Source organism: Bos grunniens, chromosome 16, assembly GCF_055505025.1.
Source record: "Bos grunniens cultivar Pamir isolate PY7600 chromosome 16, Bosgru_T2T1.0, whole genome shotgun sequence".
Classification (NCBI taxonomy): domain Eukaryota; kingdom Metazoa; phylum Chordata; class Mammalia; order Artiodactyla; family Bovidae; genus Bos; species Bos grunniens.
Window position 1 is genome coordinate 28487816 of NC_141180.1, and position 12067 is coordinate 28499882.

General features: G+C 45.8%; 1 protein-coding gene and 1 long non-coding RNA gene across 3 annotated transcripts in view; one reads left to right on the forward strand and one right to left on the reverse strand.

The window, feature by feature from the left end:
- KAZN (kazrin, periplakin interacting protein) overlaps positions 1-12067 on the forward strand; it is a 1338251-nt gene that overhangs the window by 1122454 nt on the left and 203730 nt on the right. The gene's annotated exons all lie outside the window — the stretch shown is intronic.
- LOC147356416 (uncharacterized) lies at positions 1623-5991 on the reverse strand. Its single transcript, XR_015143252.1, has 2 exons — positions 4803-5991; positions 1623-4328 (listed from the first exon to the last, which is right to left on the reverse strand). It is a non-coding gene; the product is annotated as an uncharacterized LOC147356416 (long non-coding RNA).

A 12067-nucleotide genomic window follows, 5' to 3' on the forward strand; every position in this document is an offset into this window, starting at 1 on the left:
TGAACAATGTCTCATAACTGAGCAGGAAGTGTTATCCAAATGCTTCCAAAAGACATGTGTTTCTCAAAAGGAGCATTGGTGGTGGAGAAGGTCTGCTGATGGGATGGGGGCAGAGTGGACCCAGAGACTGACAGGGTTTAACATGAAGCATAAAGCTGTGCTCACTGAGGGAGTCGGCCACGGAGGGGAGAGCATTCCTGTCCATGGGAAAATGCCCTAGAGGGAGCTATTATCTATCAGTATCAACTCTTCTCCGAAAAATGTTTTAACAAGAAATCAAGAATCAACAAAAATAACATTACCTCCAAGTTCTCCTTCATTAACCTGAAGATGAGAAGATAATTACCGCTTTCTGGCTTGTGTTAACCCCAGGAGACCAGCCTGGGGATGGGGGAGAGGCACTCCTCCTGTTCTCCCATTGCCCCCCTCTCCCAGCCACACTGGCCTCCTTCTGGGGTCTCCAGAGTTCCCAGACTTTTGCACCTTCAGACTTTTGCACCTGCTGAGCTCAACGTTCCCACAACATATACACACACAAGTATAATATTAATGTTTGTGTATATATGCATGCACACACACATATATGCATACACATATGTTTATGTGTATGTATGCTGCTGCTAAGTCACTTCAGTCATGTCCAACTCTGTGCGATGCCAGAGACGGCAGCCCACCAGGCTCCCCTGTCCCTGGGATTCTCCAGGCAAGAACACTGGAGTGGGTTGCCATTTCCTTCTCCAATGCATGAAAGTGGAAAGTGAAAGTGAAGTCGCTCAGTCGTGTCCGACCCTCAGCGACCCCATAGACTGCAGCCTTCCAGGCTCCTCCGTCCATGGGATTTTCTAGACAAGAGTACTGGAGTCGGGTGCCATTGCCTTCTCCATGTGTATGTATATGTATGTATATTTAGACCTATACTTAAACACGTGTTTCTCTGTTTACTTGTTTATTGTAAGTTCCATGAGGGCAGAGTCTTTGTTTCATTCACTGCTATGGTTCCAACACTTAGAACAATAGCTGGATCCTAAGACCCTGATGCTGGGAAAGATTGAAGGCAGGAGGAGAAGGGGATAACAGAGACGAAATGGTTAGATGGTATCACCAACGCAATGGACATGAGTTTGAGCAAGCTCCGGGAATTGGTGATGGACAGGGAAGCCTGGCATGCTGCAGTCCATGGGGTTGCAAAGAGTCAAGTGTGACTGAGCGGCTGAATAACAACAGCAAGGAGGTGCCCAGAAATACTTGCTAAGTGAATGAATGGATGGACTACCACCACCACCCCCACTCCCAGTGTGGCTGTGAGGATTAGATGAGATTATTTATGTAATTAGTACATCATGATATAAGTGAACAATAAACGCTTTCTCCTTTCCTCCTCTCTTTCCCCACTTTCTCATCCCTTCCCTACCTGCTAAGAACCTCTTTTATTATTTTACTCCTTATGAACTCCATGTTTTGAAAGATTTTTTTCTAAACTGATTAAATTTTTTGAGGCGTGTGCTCAGTCATGTCCGACTCTGCAACTCCATGGACCTGCCAGGCTTCTCTGTCCATGGAGAGAAGCCACCACAATGAGAGTAGCCCCCGCCCACCACTACGAAGACCCAGTACAGTTTAAGTCAGCTCAAATATTTATTTAAATATTTTTTTGTGCTGGTTGTGCTTAGTCACTCAATCGTGTCTGACTCTTTGCAACCCAATGGACTGTAGCCCATCAGGCTCCTCTGTCCATGGGGATTCTCCAGGCAAGAATACTGAAGTGGGTTACCATGCCCTCCTCCAGGGGATCTTCCCAATCCTGGGATCAAACCCAGGTCTCCCACATTGCAGGCAGATTCTTAACGGGAAGCCACCAGGGAAGCCCATTTAAATATTTAAATCAGTTTAAATATTTATTTATTTTGGTTGTACTGGGTCTTCGTTGCAGCAAGCGGGAGCTGCTCCCATTGTGGTGGCTTCTCTTGTTCTAAAGCATGGGCTTTAGAGTGCTCAGGCTTCAGTAGTTGTGGCTCATGGGTTTAGTTGCTCTGCGGCCTGTGGAATCTTCCCAAACCGTGGATCAAACCCATGTCCCCTGCATTGGCAGGCAGATTCTTAACCACTGGACCACCAGAGAAGTCACTAAATAATAAGTTACTTTTTTCCCTGTGTTATGAAGCACAGACATGGTTAATGGTGCAGTAGCATCAGCCTCTCCATAAAGAACCCAAGGTTCCTTGCAGTAGGAATACCGTGATCCCAGCTGTAAATAGGCCACCACTGCAAACCCAGAAATTCTTATGTTCTCAACAATTGTTTAGACCTCTGTTATAAGCAAGCTAGTTATGCCTGAACAGATGAAATGCCAGCCCTAAACAAAGAAACTTGAGATGTTTAGTTTGTCTGTCCATATTGAGTTATTAGGAGCAAAATGATAATTTCCATTAACCCCTTTTCACATTTTTGAAAAAACAGCCCTTTCCTGCAGTTCCCCTCCCCCTCGGCTACCATAAGGAACCCCAGTTTGGGAACCATCAGCCTCTCCCGCCCATGCTATTTCTCAGGCCTTGGAGCCCAGAGGAGCTATTTTTTTCAAGATGCATCTACTTGATCACTTTCTCTCCCTGTTCCCAGTAATGAGCTTTCGGGCCTAATTAGAATGAAATGTGTTGTTTCCCTTCCTTCTTTGTCTCCATAATGATCTTTATCATTAGGATGGATTAGTTTCCCGTGCTGGGCTCTCTCTTGTTCTCTCATTATGATTTCATCGTGGTGTTTGTCTGTGCGTGCGTGATTCTGCTCGCCCTGTGGATGGGAATAGTTAAGGGGACCTCCGCAGAAACTGGGAATAAAGAAACAAGAGAAAGAAACAGGAAGAAAAGTGACGAGGAATGAAAATGGCATGAAATGAGCCGCTCTCTCGACAGCCCCTCCGGATGATAATTGAGAATGGGAAAAGCACAACACAGACCTATTTGTCCTTCCTCGTCACCGCGGCTTTAATGAGAAAGGGAAATTGACCGACGGGAGACGCTTCTGTCATCTTCCGGCACTGTGAGCACCATTGTGAGGTCCCGGCTGAACTCACTCGCCTGAGCTGCGCTGTATACGCTCCCAACACAGAGCCCTCTGCCCAGACGTGTTTCTCCCCTGTCTGCTCGCTGAGTCTCTTTGCCTGAGCACATCCTCCCCTCCCCTACTCAGACTGTTTTCTTCCCACAACATGTCAGCTGGCGTTTCCAGCACCTGGACTCCACCGTTGCAGAATTTCTGCACTGGCCCTCACTTCCTCCTGCAACCTCTGTATGTGAGTTACTTCAAAGACCTGCAGGGGAACTTCCCAGGTGGTCCAGCAGTTAAAAATGCTGGGGACGTGATTTGAATCCCTGGTTGGGGAACTAAGCCCATTTGCCACAACTAGAGAAGCCCATCCACTGCAAGGAAGACCCAACGCAGCCAAAAAAAAAGAGAGAGAGAGAGACCTGTAGGAAGGGGAGAGGAAGGAAGAAAGCCCAGAAGTCAGGTGGGAGGTGCCAATCAGTCCCCCCAATGCTAAGTATCTTTGAAGCACTTTCTAGTTGTTAATGTGAATCACTCTCAATACACACAGTGGACAGGGATGATATTAACCCAATTTAACCTGTTAAAATGTGGCTTTATGCATTATTGGTTAATTCAGTCTCATAGGAAAATGGCCACTCCCTCTGTCCCCTCCACTTCACTGGGAATCACTGTGTTGTGGTGGAAAGAGCATGATGCATCAGTTACGATAGATCTGTTATGCTGCAGTAACAAATGATCCCCCAAATCTCACTAGCTTTCAACAAGGGTTTGTTGTTGTTCAGTTGCTAAGTCGTGTCTGACTCTTTTCGAACCCACAGACTGCAGCATGCCAGGCTCCCTTGTCCTTCACTATCTCCTAGAGCTTGCTTAAATTCATGTCCATTGAGTCGATGATACTGTCTAACCATCTCATCCTCTGCTGACCCTTCTCCTTTTCCCTTCAACCTTTCCCAGCATCAGGGTCTTTTCCAGTGAGTCATCTCTTCACATCAGGTGGCCAAAGTACTGAAGCTTCAGCTTCAGCATCAGTCCTTCCAATGAACACCCTGGACTGATCTCCTTTAGGATGGACTGGTTTGATCTCCTTGCTGTCCAGGGGACTCTCAAGAGTCTTCTCCAGCACCACAGTTCAAAAGCATCAATTCTTCAGCACTCAGCTTTCTTTATGGTCCATCTCTCACATCTTTATTTCTCACTTATGCTACGTGTCCAGTGCGATTCAGTGGTGGCTCTGCTCTGTGTCATCTTCACTTCAGGACCCAGGCTGATGGAGCAGCCTCCATCTAAGACATAAGTGGGGAAAAGAGAACAGGCAGATCATGTGCTGACTCTACAAGCTTCTGCTCAGAGGTGACACACGTCAATTTCTGTTCACATTTCATTAACCAAAGAAATTTGCAACGCCAAGTCTGCCATCATTTGAAGGAAAGTATAATCCTCCCCTAGGAGGAACAATAAATATTTCTGAAAAATAATCCAGTCACCATGATGGCTTTATAGTTTATAATTACAAAAGTAAACAAAGTAAAAAATTTAGAAATGATATATTTACTTAATGGAATAATATAAATCAGTTAAATGCCTATAGGCAAGAACATGAGAATGCAATGTTGAGTGAAAAAAAACAAGGCATAAAAGACTATGTATATTGTGGTATTATTTTAAAACTCAAAAAAAAGTGAAACTAGAAAATATGTTGTTAATACATATTAATTAAATAAGATTTTTTTTAAGTGATGATTACAAATGCAGCTCACTTAATTTTTGGCTGGGCTGGGTCTTAGTTGCAGGATCTCTCGTTGGCTTTATACAGGATCTTTAGTTGTGGCTTGTGAGCTCTTAGTTATGAGATGGGAGCTCTAGTTCCCTGAAAGTGAAAGTGAAGTCGCTCAGTCGTGTCCGACTCTTTGTGACTCCATGGACTGTAGCCTACCAGGCTCCTGCCTCCATGGGATTCTCCAGGCAAGAGTACTGGAGTGGGTTGCCATTTCCTTCTCCAGGGGATCTTCCTGACCCAGGTATCGAACCCGGGTCTCCTGCATAGACACTTTAATCTCTGAGCCCCTGACCAGGGATTAAACCTGGGCCCCCTGCTTTGGGAACTCAAAGTGTTAGCCACTGAACCACAAGGGAAGTCTCAAGATAGGGATTCATTAAACCCCAAAACCTCTGAGGGCAGCACCCTATGATGGAGGCAGCAAGGGTTTAAAACAAGAGAGAGGTGATTATATTGATTCACAGCTATTCATTTCATTATTATAATCCATAAAATTTATATATATGATTTCCCTGGTGGCTCAATGGTAAAGAATCCACCTTCCAATGCAGGAGACTCATGCTCGATCCCTGGGTCGGGAAGAAGAAAATGGCAAGCCACCCCAGTATTCTTTCCTGGGAAATCCCATGGAAAGAGGAACCTGGTGGGCTACAGTTTATGGGGTCACAAAGAGTCAGACACGACTTAGCAACTAAACAACAACTTATACGTATATTCACTTCAGTTCAGTTCAGTTCAGTCGCTCAGTCGTGTCCAACTCTTTGAGACCCATGAATCGCAGCACACCAGGCCTCCCTGTCCATCACCAACTCCCGGAGTTCACTCAAACTCATGTCCATCGAGTCAGTGATGCCATCCAGCCATCTCATCCTCTGTCGTCCCCTTCTCCTCCTGCCCCCAATCCCTCCCAGCATCAGAGTCTTTTCCAATGAGTCAACTCTTCAAATGAGGTGGCCAAAGTATTGGAGTTTCAGCTTCAACATCAGTCCTTCCAATGAACACCCAGGACTGATCTCCTTTAGAATGGATTGGTTGGATCTCCTTGCAGTCCAAGGGACTCTCAAGAGTCTTCTCCAACACCACAGTTCAAAAGCATCAATTCTTCTGCGCTCAGCTTTCCTCACAGTCCAACTCTCATATCCATACATGACCACTGGAAAAACCATAGCCTTCACTAGACGGACCTTTGTTGGCAAAGTAATGTCTCTGCTTTTGAATATGCTATCTAGGTTGGTCATAACTTTCCTTCCAAGGAGTAAGCGTCTTTTAATTTCATGGCTGCAATCACCATCTGCAGTGATTTTGGAGCCCCCAAAAATAAAGTCTGACACTGTTTCCACTGTTTCCCCATCTATTTCCCATGAAGTGATGGGACCAGATGCTGTGATCTTAGTTTTCTGAATGTTGAGCTTTAAGCCAACTTTTTCACTCTCCTCTTTCACTTTCATCAAGAGGCTTTTTAGTTCCTCTTCACTTTCTGCCATAAGGGTGGTGTCATCTGCATATCTGAGGTTATTGATATTTCTCCCGACAGTCTTGATTCCAGCTTTTGCTTCTTCCAGCTCAGAGTTTCTCATGATGTACTCTGCATATAAGTTAAATAAGCAGGGTGACAGTATACAGCCTTGATGTACTCCTTTTCCTATTTGGAAGCAGTCTGTTGTTCCATGTCCAGTTCTAACTGTTGATTCCTGACCTGTGTACAGGTTTCTCAATAGACAGGTCAGGTGGTCTGATATGCCCATCTCTTTCAGAATTTTCCACAGTTTATTGTGATCCACACAGTCAAAGGCTTTGGTGTAGTCAATAAAGCAGAAATAGATGTTTTTCTGGAACTCTCTTGCTTTTTCCATGATCCAGCGGTTGTTGGCAATTTGATCTCTGGTTCCTCTGCCTTTTCTAAAACCAGCTTGAACATCCGAAAGTTCATTGTTCACGTATTGCTGAAGCCTGGCTTGGAGAATTTTGAGCATTACTTTACTAGTGTGAGATGAGTGCAATTGTGCGGTAGTTTGAGCATTCTTTGGCATTGCCTTTCTTTGGGATTGGAATGAAAACTGACCTTTTCCAGTCCTGAGGCCACTGCTGACTTTTCCAAATGTGCTGGCATGTTGAGTGCAGCACTTTCACAGCATCATCTTTCAGGATTTGAAATAGCTCAACTGGAATTCCATCACCTCCACTAGCTTTGTTCGTAGTGATGCTTTCTAAGGCCCACTTCACTTCATGTTCCAGGATGTCTGGCTCTAGGTGAGTGAATTACATACAGTTTTTTCTTTTGGTCAAATACAAACATAAAATTAACCATTTTTAAGTGCACAGTTCAGTGATATACATTCACATTGTAAGGCAACCATCACTACCATCCATCTGCAGAACTCTTTTCATCTTGCAAAACAGAAACTCTACACCCAATAAGCACTAACTCCCTGTTTCTCCCTTCTTCTACCCCTGGCCACCACCTAAATATATTATTTTCTATGTATCAAATATAATATAAGAATTTATTTTGAAAGAAAGAACATGGACTTTGGAAATACACAGACCTGGGTTCAAATCCTGGCTCTCCTATTTTCTAACTTCTTGACCTTGGGAGTCTGCCTAATCCCATCTACTAAGTGGGAATGATAAAAGCTCCCTCCCAGGATGTGTGGAAGGATTATAGATGACACAGAGCTTTTAGCATAAGGCTAGACATACAGTCAATGCTTTAAAAAAGGAAGACGATATTCTATTAAGTGGTAATTGATTAATTAAGTGTTGAATATAGAATTGACCTGAGGCCATGCCCTTTCACAGTACTTAAATGGGCTAAGGCTGGGTTGGCTGTGTCCCCTGGGAGTTTGTGAATGCAGTAGCGGTACTGTCTGCAGACACAGAGCCCTGAGGGCCAGAAAAGACACTAGCAAGGTAGCCTCAGGTCTCTAGCTCGAGATGAAGGGAAGTTGTGCCTCCGTGGGAAAGTGGGACCCGCGAGTTATGAAAAAGGCTGTTTGGGCCCTGCAATGGCAGAGATCAGTAGTTGGGACATAGACTGTATGACCTGCAAAGCCCCAAATATTTACTATCTGCATTAGTTGCTTCGTTGTGTCTGACTCTTTGCAACTCCAAGGACTGTAGCCCGCCAGGCTCCCCTGTCCATGGAATTATCCGGGCAAGGATACTAGAGTGGGTTGCCCTTCCCTTCTCCAGGAGGTCTCCCCAACCCAGGAGTCAAACCCAGGTCTCCTGCACTGGAAGCAGACTCTTTACCATCTGAGCCACCAGGGAAGTGCCCATATATTTACTATCTGGTCCTTTATGAAAAAGTTTATCAATCTTTGTTTTAACATGACAAAATGCAGTGACCATAAGACGGGTAGCAGAATCACTGAAAACTTCTACAAGTAAAAACCAAACCCTGGAGGCAGAATCCAGGTTGAGATGCCTCAGGATTCTTGCAATGAGAACCACGCGGCGGCTTCTCAGAACTTGCCAATCACCTTTCCTTTTCCAGCTCAGCAAGTTTGGATCTGAGGTAAGTGAGCCAAGTTTGGTCAGCTAGAATGCACCACTCCGGAAACAGGCTGATCTGGGCAATTGAATTTCTCTTTAATAGAAGATTGAACAAAAAAGTCCTTTCGGCGTTGCCCCCCAAGGAAAAGATGTTTCAGTTGTGTGCGAAGCCCATTTTCCTGATAGAGAAGTTGAACTTGCAAATGTCAAAGCTCTCCATTGCTCAAGGGTGGCACTTCCCACTGGTGAGACATTGTGCGTCGGAAAGTGAAGACAATGAAACTGAATCTGCCAAACCTGTGACATCTCCTAAAAGGTGAAATCTTTTTCTCATCTTATTTTTTCTTCCATTTATGATCCAAACATGATCCCTTCCATGGAAAAATCTCTCTTCCTCAGTTGCCCTGAGTTGACTCTGTGGTTGTGACCCACATGCCACATCCTCAGTGATCCAAGACTTTGTTATTTATCAGGTAAAAATATAAAGACAACCAGTAAAACACAAGTTGCAGCCAAGTATTTCAATCCCCAGTACCTATAAAAGCTGAAATTTTGAAAAATTCCTGTTATCAAATTGAAATCTTGTTTTCATTATGTCTGCCTTCCAGAAGAGAGGAAGGGTGTTTTTAAAGGCATCTTAGGTGACTTCCTTTGGTTAAGATTCCATGTTTCCACTGCAGGGGACATGGGTTCCATCCCTGGTCAGGGAACTAAGATCCAGCATGCTGAGCAGTGTGGCCAAATAAATAAAAGCAGCCTAGAGGTCAGGATTCTGTGAATCAGACTTGTCTTGGGGGCTTGCCAATATACAGACTTGCAGATCCACTGATAGGTCTCCACAGGGGTCCTGGCATTTTTTTTTTTTTTTAATGTAGCTTTCTAGTGTTTACATTTGGCACTCCCCCTCCCCTCCCCACTCCCTGCCTCTGGCTTCCCTCTCAAGGGTCCGTGAGCTAGGAAGATAGGCAGAAGTAAATGCCCTCCAGGCAGCTAGCAGAGCCCCTCCAGAGGGTGGTGGCCCCGCTGTCATTTGCGTTCTCAGTCCCAGCCTAAATGGAGTCTCAAGGTCTCCAGGGAGCCCAGCCCAGCACCTGCCACAAGCACTAAATTCTCCCAGAACCCCAGAGAGAAAGCAGTCCTGGCAGATAGAGTCCCTGCTTGCGGCTTGCCTCTGGGCCGTCTCTGCTGACTTGGTGTCTGGATGCTCTCTCTTCATCCTCATTGTGGGAAGTGGGGCATCTGTCTTTTACAGGCATCTGCCTCTCCCTTTCGCTCTTTGTATCCTACAATCCCTGGATTGTTTGAAGGCTAGTTTCCCCTACGACATCCTCAGCATCCTACCCTCCCCTGACAACCCACAGGAGCCCACCCTGCAGACATTCCCTGTAGGGTCTGCAAGGAACAGCGTGCAAAGGGAGGCACTGAAGTTTTCAGGGAAACCCCAGATTGTCTTCAGAGCAGACTTTGGAATTACTTTCTGTCCTGGCATCACCACCCACCATCTTTGTCCATGGTGAGGGTTAGATTTGCTCATCATTCTCAGATGGGGGCAGATAAGCCCAGGAAGCTCCTGGCATTGGGCTGTGAGGGCCTCCTGCAGGCCCAGCCATCTGATGGCGATCCTCAGGCCAAGTCATCTGACTTGTCTTGTGTCTCCAGTACACACATAGAAAAAGTTTCTGGAAGGAAGAATGGGAAGGGAGGGACATGGAAGGAAAGGAGGGAGGAACCATCAGTCTCTCAAGATTAGTCCTTATTTCTGCATCCTTTCTGCAAGTATGTGTGAGCATGTACTATGTGCCAGACACAATTCTAGATGCTAGTAGTAAAGAATCTGCCTACCAATGCAGAAGACACAGGTTCGATCCCTGGGTCAGGAAGCTCCCCTGGAGAAGGAAACGGCAACCCACTCCAGTGTTCTTGCCTGCGAAATCCCAGGGCCAGAGGAACCTGGTGGTCTACAGTCCATGTGGTCACAAAAAGTCAGACACACTTTAGTTGACACAAAAAGTCAACTAAACAACAACAAAAGGTATAATGATGAACAAAATTAGACCAGCACCCTATCTCATAAGGCTGACTGTCTACAGGAGGAAGTCACAATAAGCAAATAATCATTTTTTTTAAATTTAGAGAAAAATGGCCCCCATGACAAGAGCTGCACAGGAGGGGTAGAGGCTCTTGGAGCTGGTTGGGGTGTGTGTTGGGGACTTCCTGGAGAAGCAAAACCCTCAATGAGTGCTGAAGCATTGATGAAGACACCCAACCCTAACTTTAACTGGTTGCTCCACTCCCTCCCGTCTCCCCATCACATTCACCCACCTCCACTTTCCCTACAGACACAGTAGTGGCTGGGAAAGTACAGAATCCAATAAGTCTTTCTGGCAATATTGTGTTTGGAGCTTTTTATGACACTCAGGCTAAGACCCCAGTACCTGGAAGCCAGAGAGGGTCAGAACTCAAAGGGAACGGAATCAATCTGTCCCCTTTAAGCCTATGTTGCAGGTACAAGAGTGAAAGAGAAAACCTTGCTTACTGAGGTGTCTCAAAAGTTGTGCAAATGACAAGCTCACTTTTAGCTGAAAAGAAGACACAGCTGAAATACTGATGTGGCGACCAGAGTCCAGCTCCGGACCCAGCTACCAAGGGAGGTGCTAAATAGTTGATGAAGAGCATAATTCATCGGTGATTAGGGCCCTCTGGCTGCAGGCTTCAAGCTAACTCTTCCCCATGCACATGTCTCTGACCCACCAGAGCCCAGGGTGCAGCCACTCAGTCAGCGGGGTTTGAATCCAGTTGTAAACTCGGTGCCTCTCATCACCCCCTGTCTCCCTCCCCAGCCCACAGCCTTGGCCATGGCCACTCCCACTGCAACATCCCTCTGAGCTTCTGCACACACTGGTCCTTCTTCTCAGGGATCCTTTCTCCTCCTTGAGCACCTGGCCCCCTCCTGCTCCCTGACTTGCCTCTTAACATTGTGCAACTCCAGGATTGTTTCTTCATCTCTTTGTACCTCAGTGTTCTCATCTGTAAAATGGGAAAGCTGTAATAGTCACGACTGAGTAGAGTCACTGGGAAGACAGGACATGTTAGGGATGTCAAGGGCATAGACCATTGCATCGCACATTAATACTTACTCTCTAGACATTAGGCATTGAATTTATTCATCCTTCCTAACTTAGCTCAAGCATCATCTCCTCTTGGAGCCTTCTTGGCCTCCCAGTCTCAGGTAAGGAAGCACTGAAACCTGTGCTATATGATTACATGGTTACTCAGATTGCTGGTTTGTGGTCCTTGCCTAAGCTTCTTGAAGACCAAGATGACGTCATTCATCTCTGTTTTCCCTGTGGCTGAAACTGGGTATGCAGTAGGTGCTGAACGAATGAATGAGTAACTGAGTGAGTGAATCTCAACACACATTTGATCTCAGGGTCTGAGATCCTTGATGATACATTGATGATGGGGAAATCAACTCAGAATATTTCATATCTGTTACTTGGGCTGAAGAACACAGCCATCTGACCCTGCCAGGGGTGAAGTAGTTTTACTTGTCTGGCTAGCTTACGATTCAACTGCCCCAGAGGCTGCCCTCTGCACTAGGGTGCTTGATCCCTTTGGAACAGTAGGCAGAGTCTATATTGGCCCCATGAATGTCCCGATACAGTCTGCCCGCCATCACTCGAAGCTGAGTTTTGGAAAGTGAGCCTCATGTTCCGTCTCCCCACCTTCCAGAGTAGGGTGTTTTGCTAT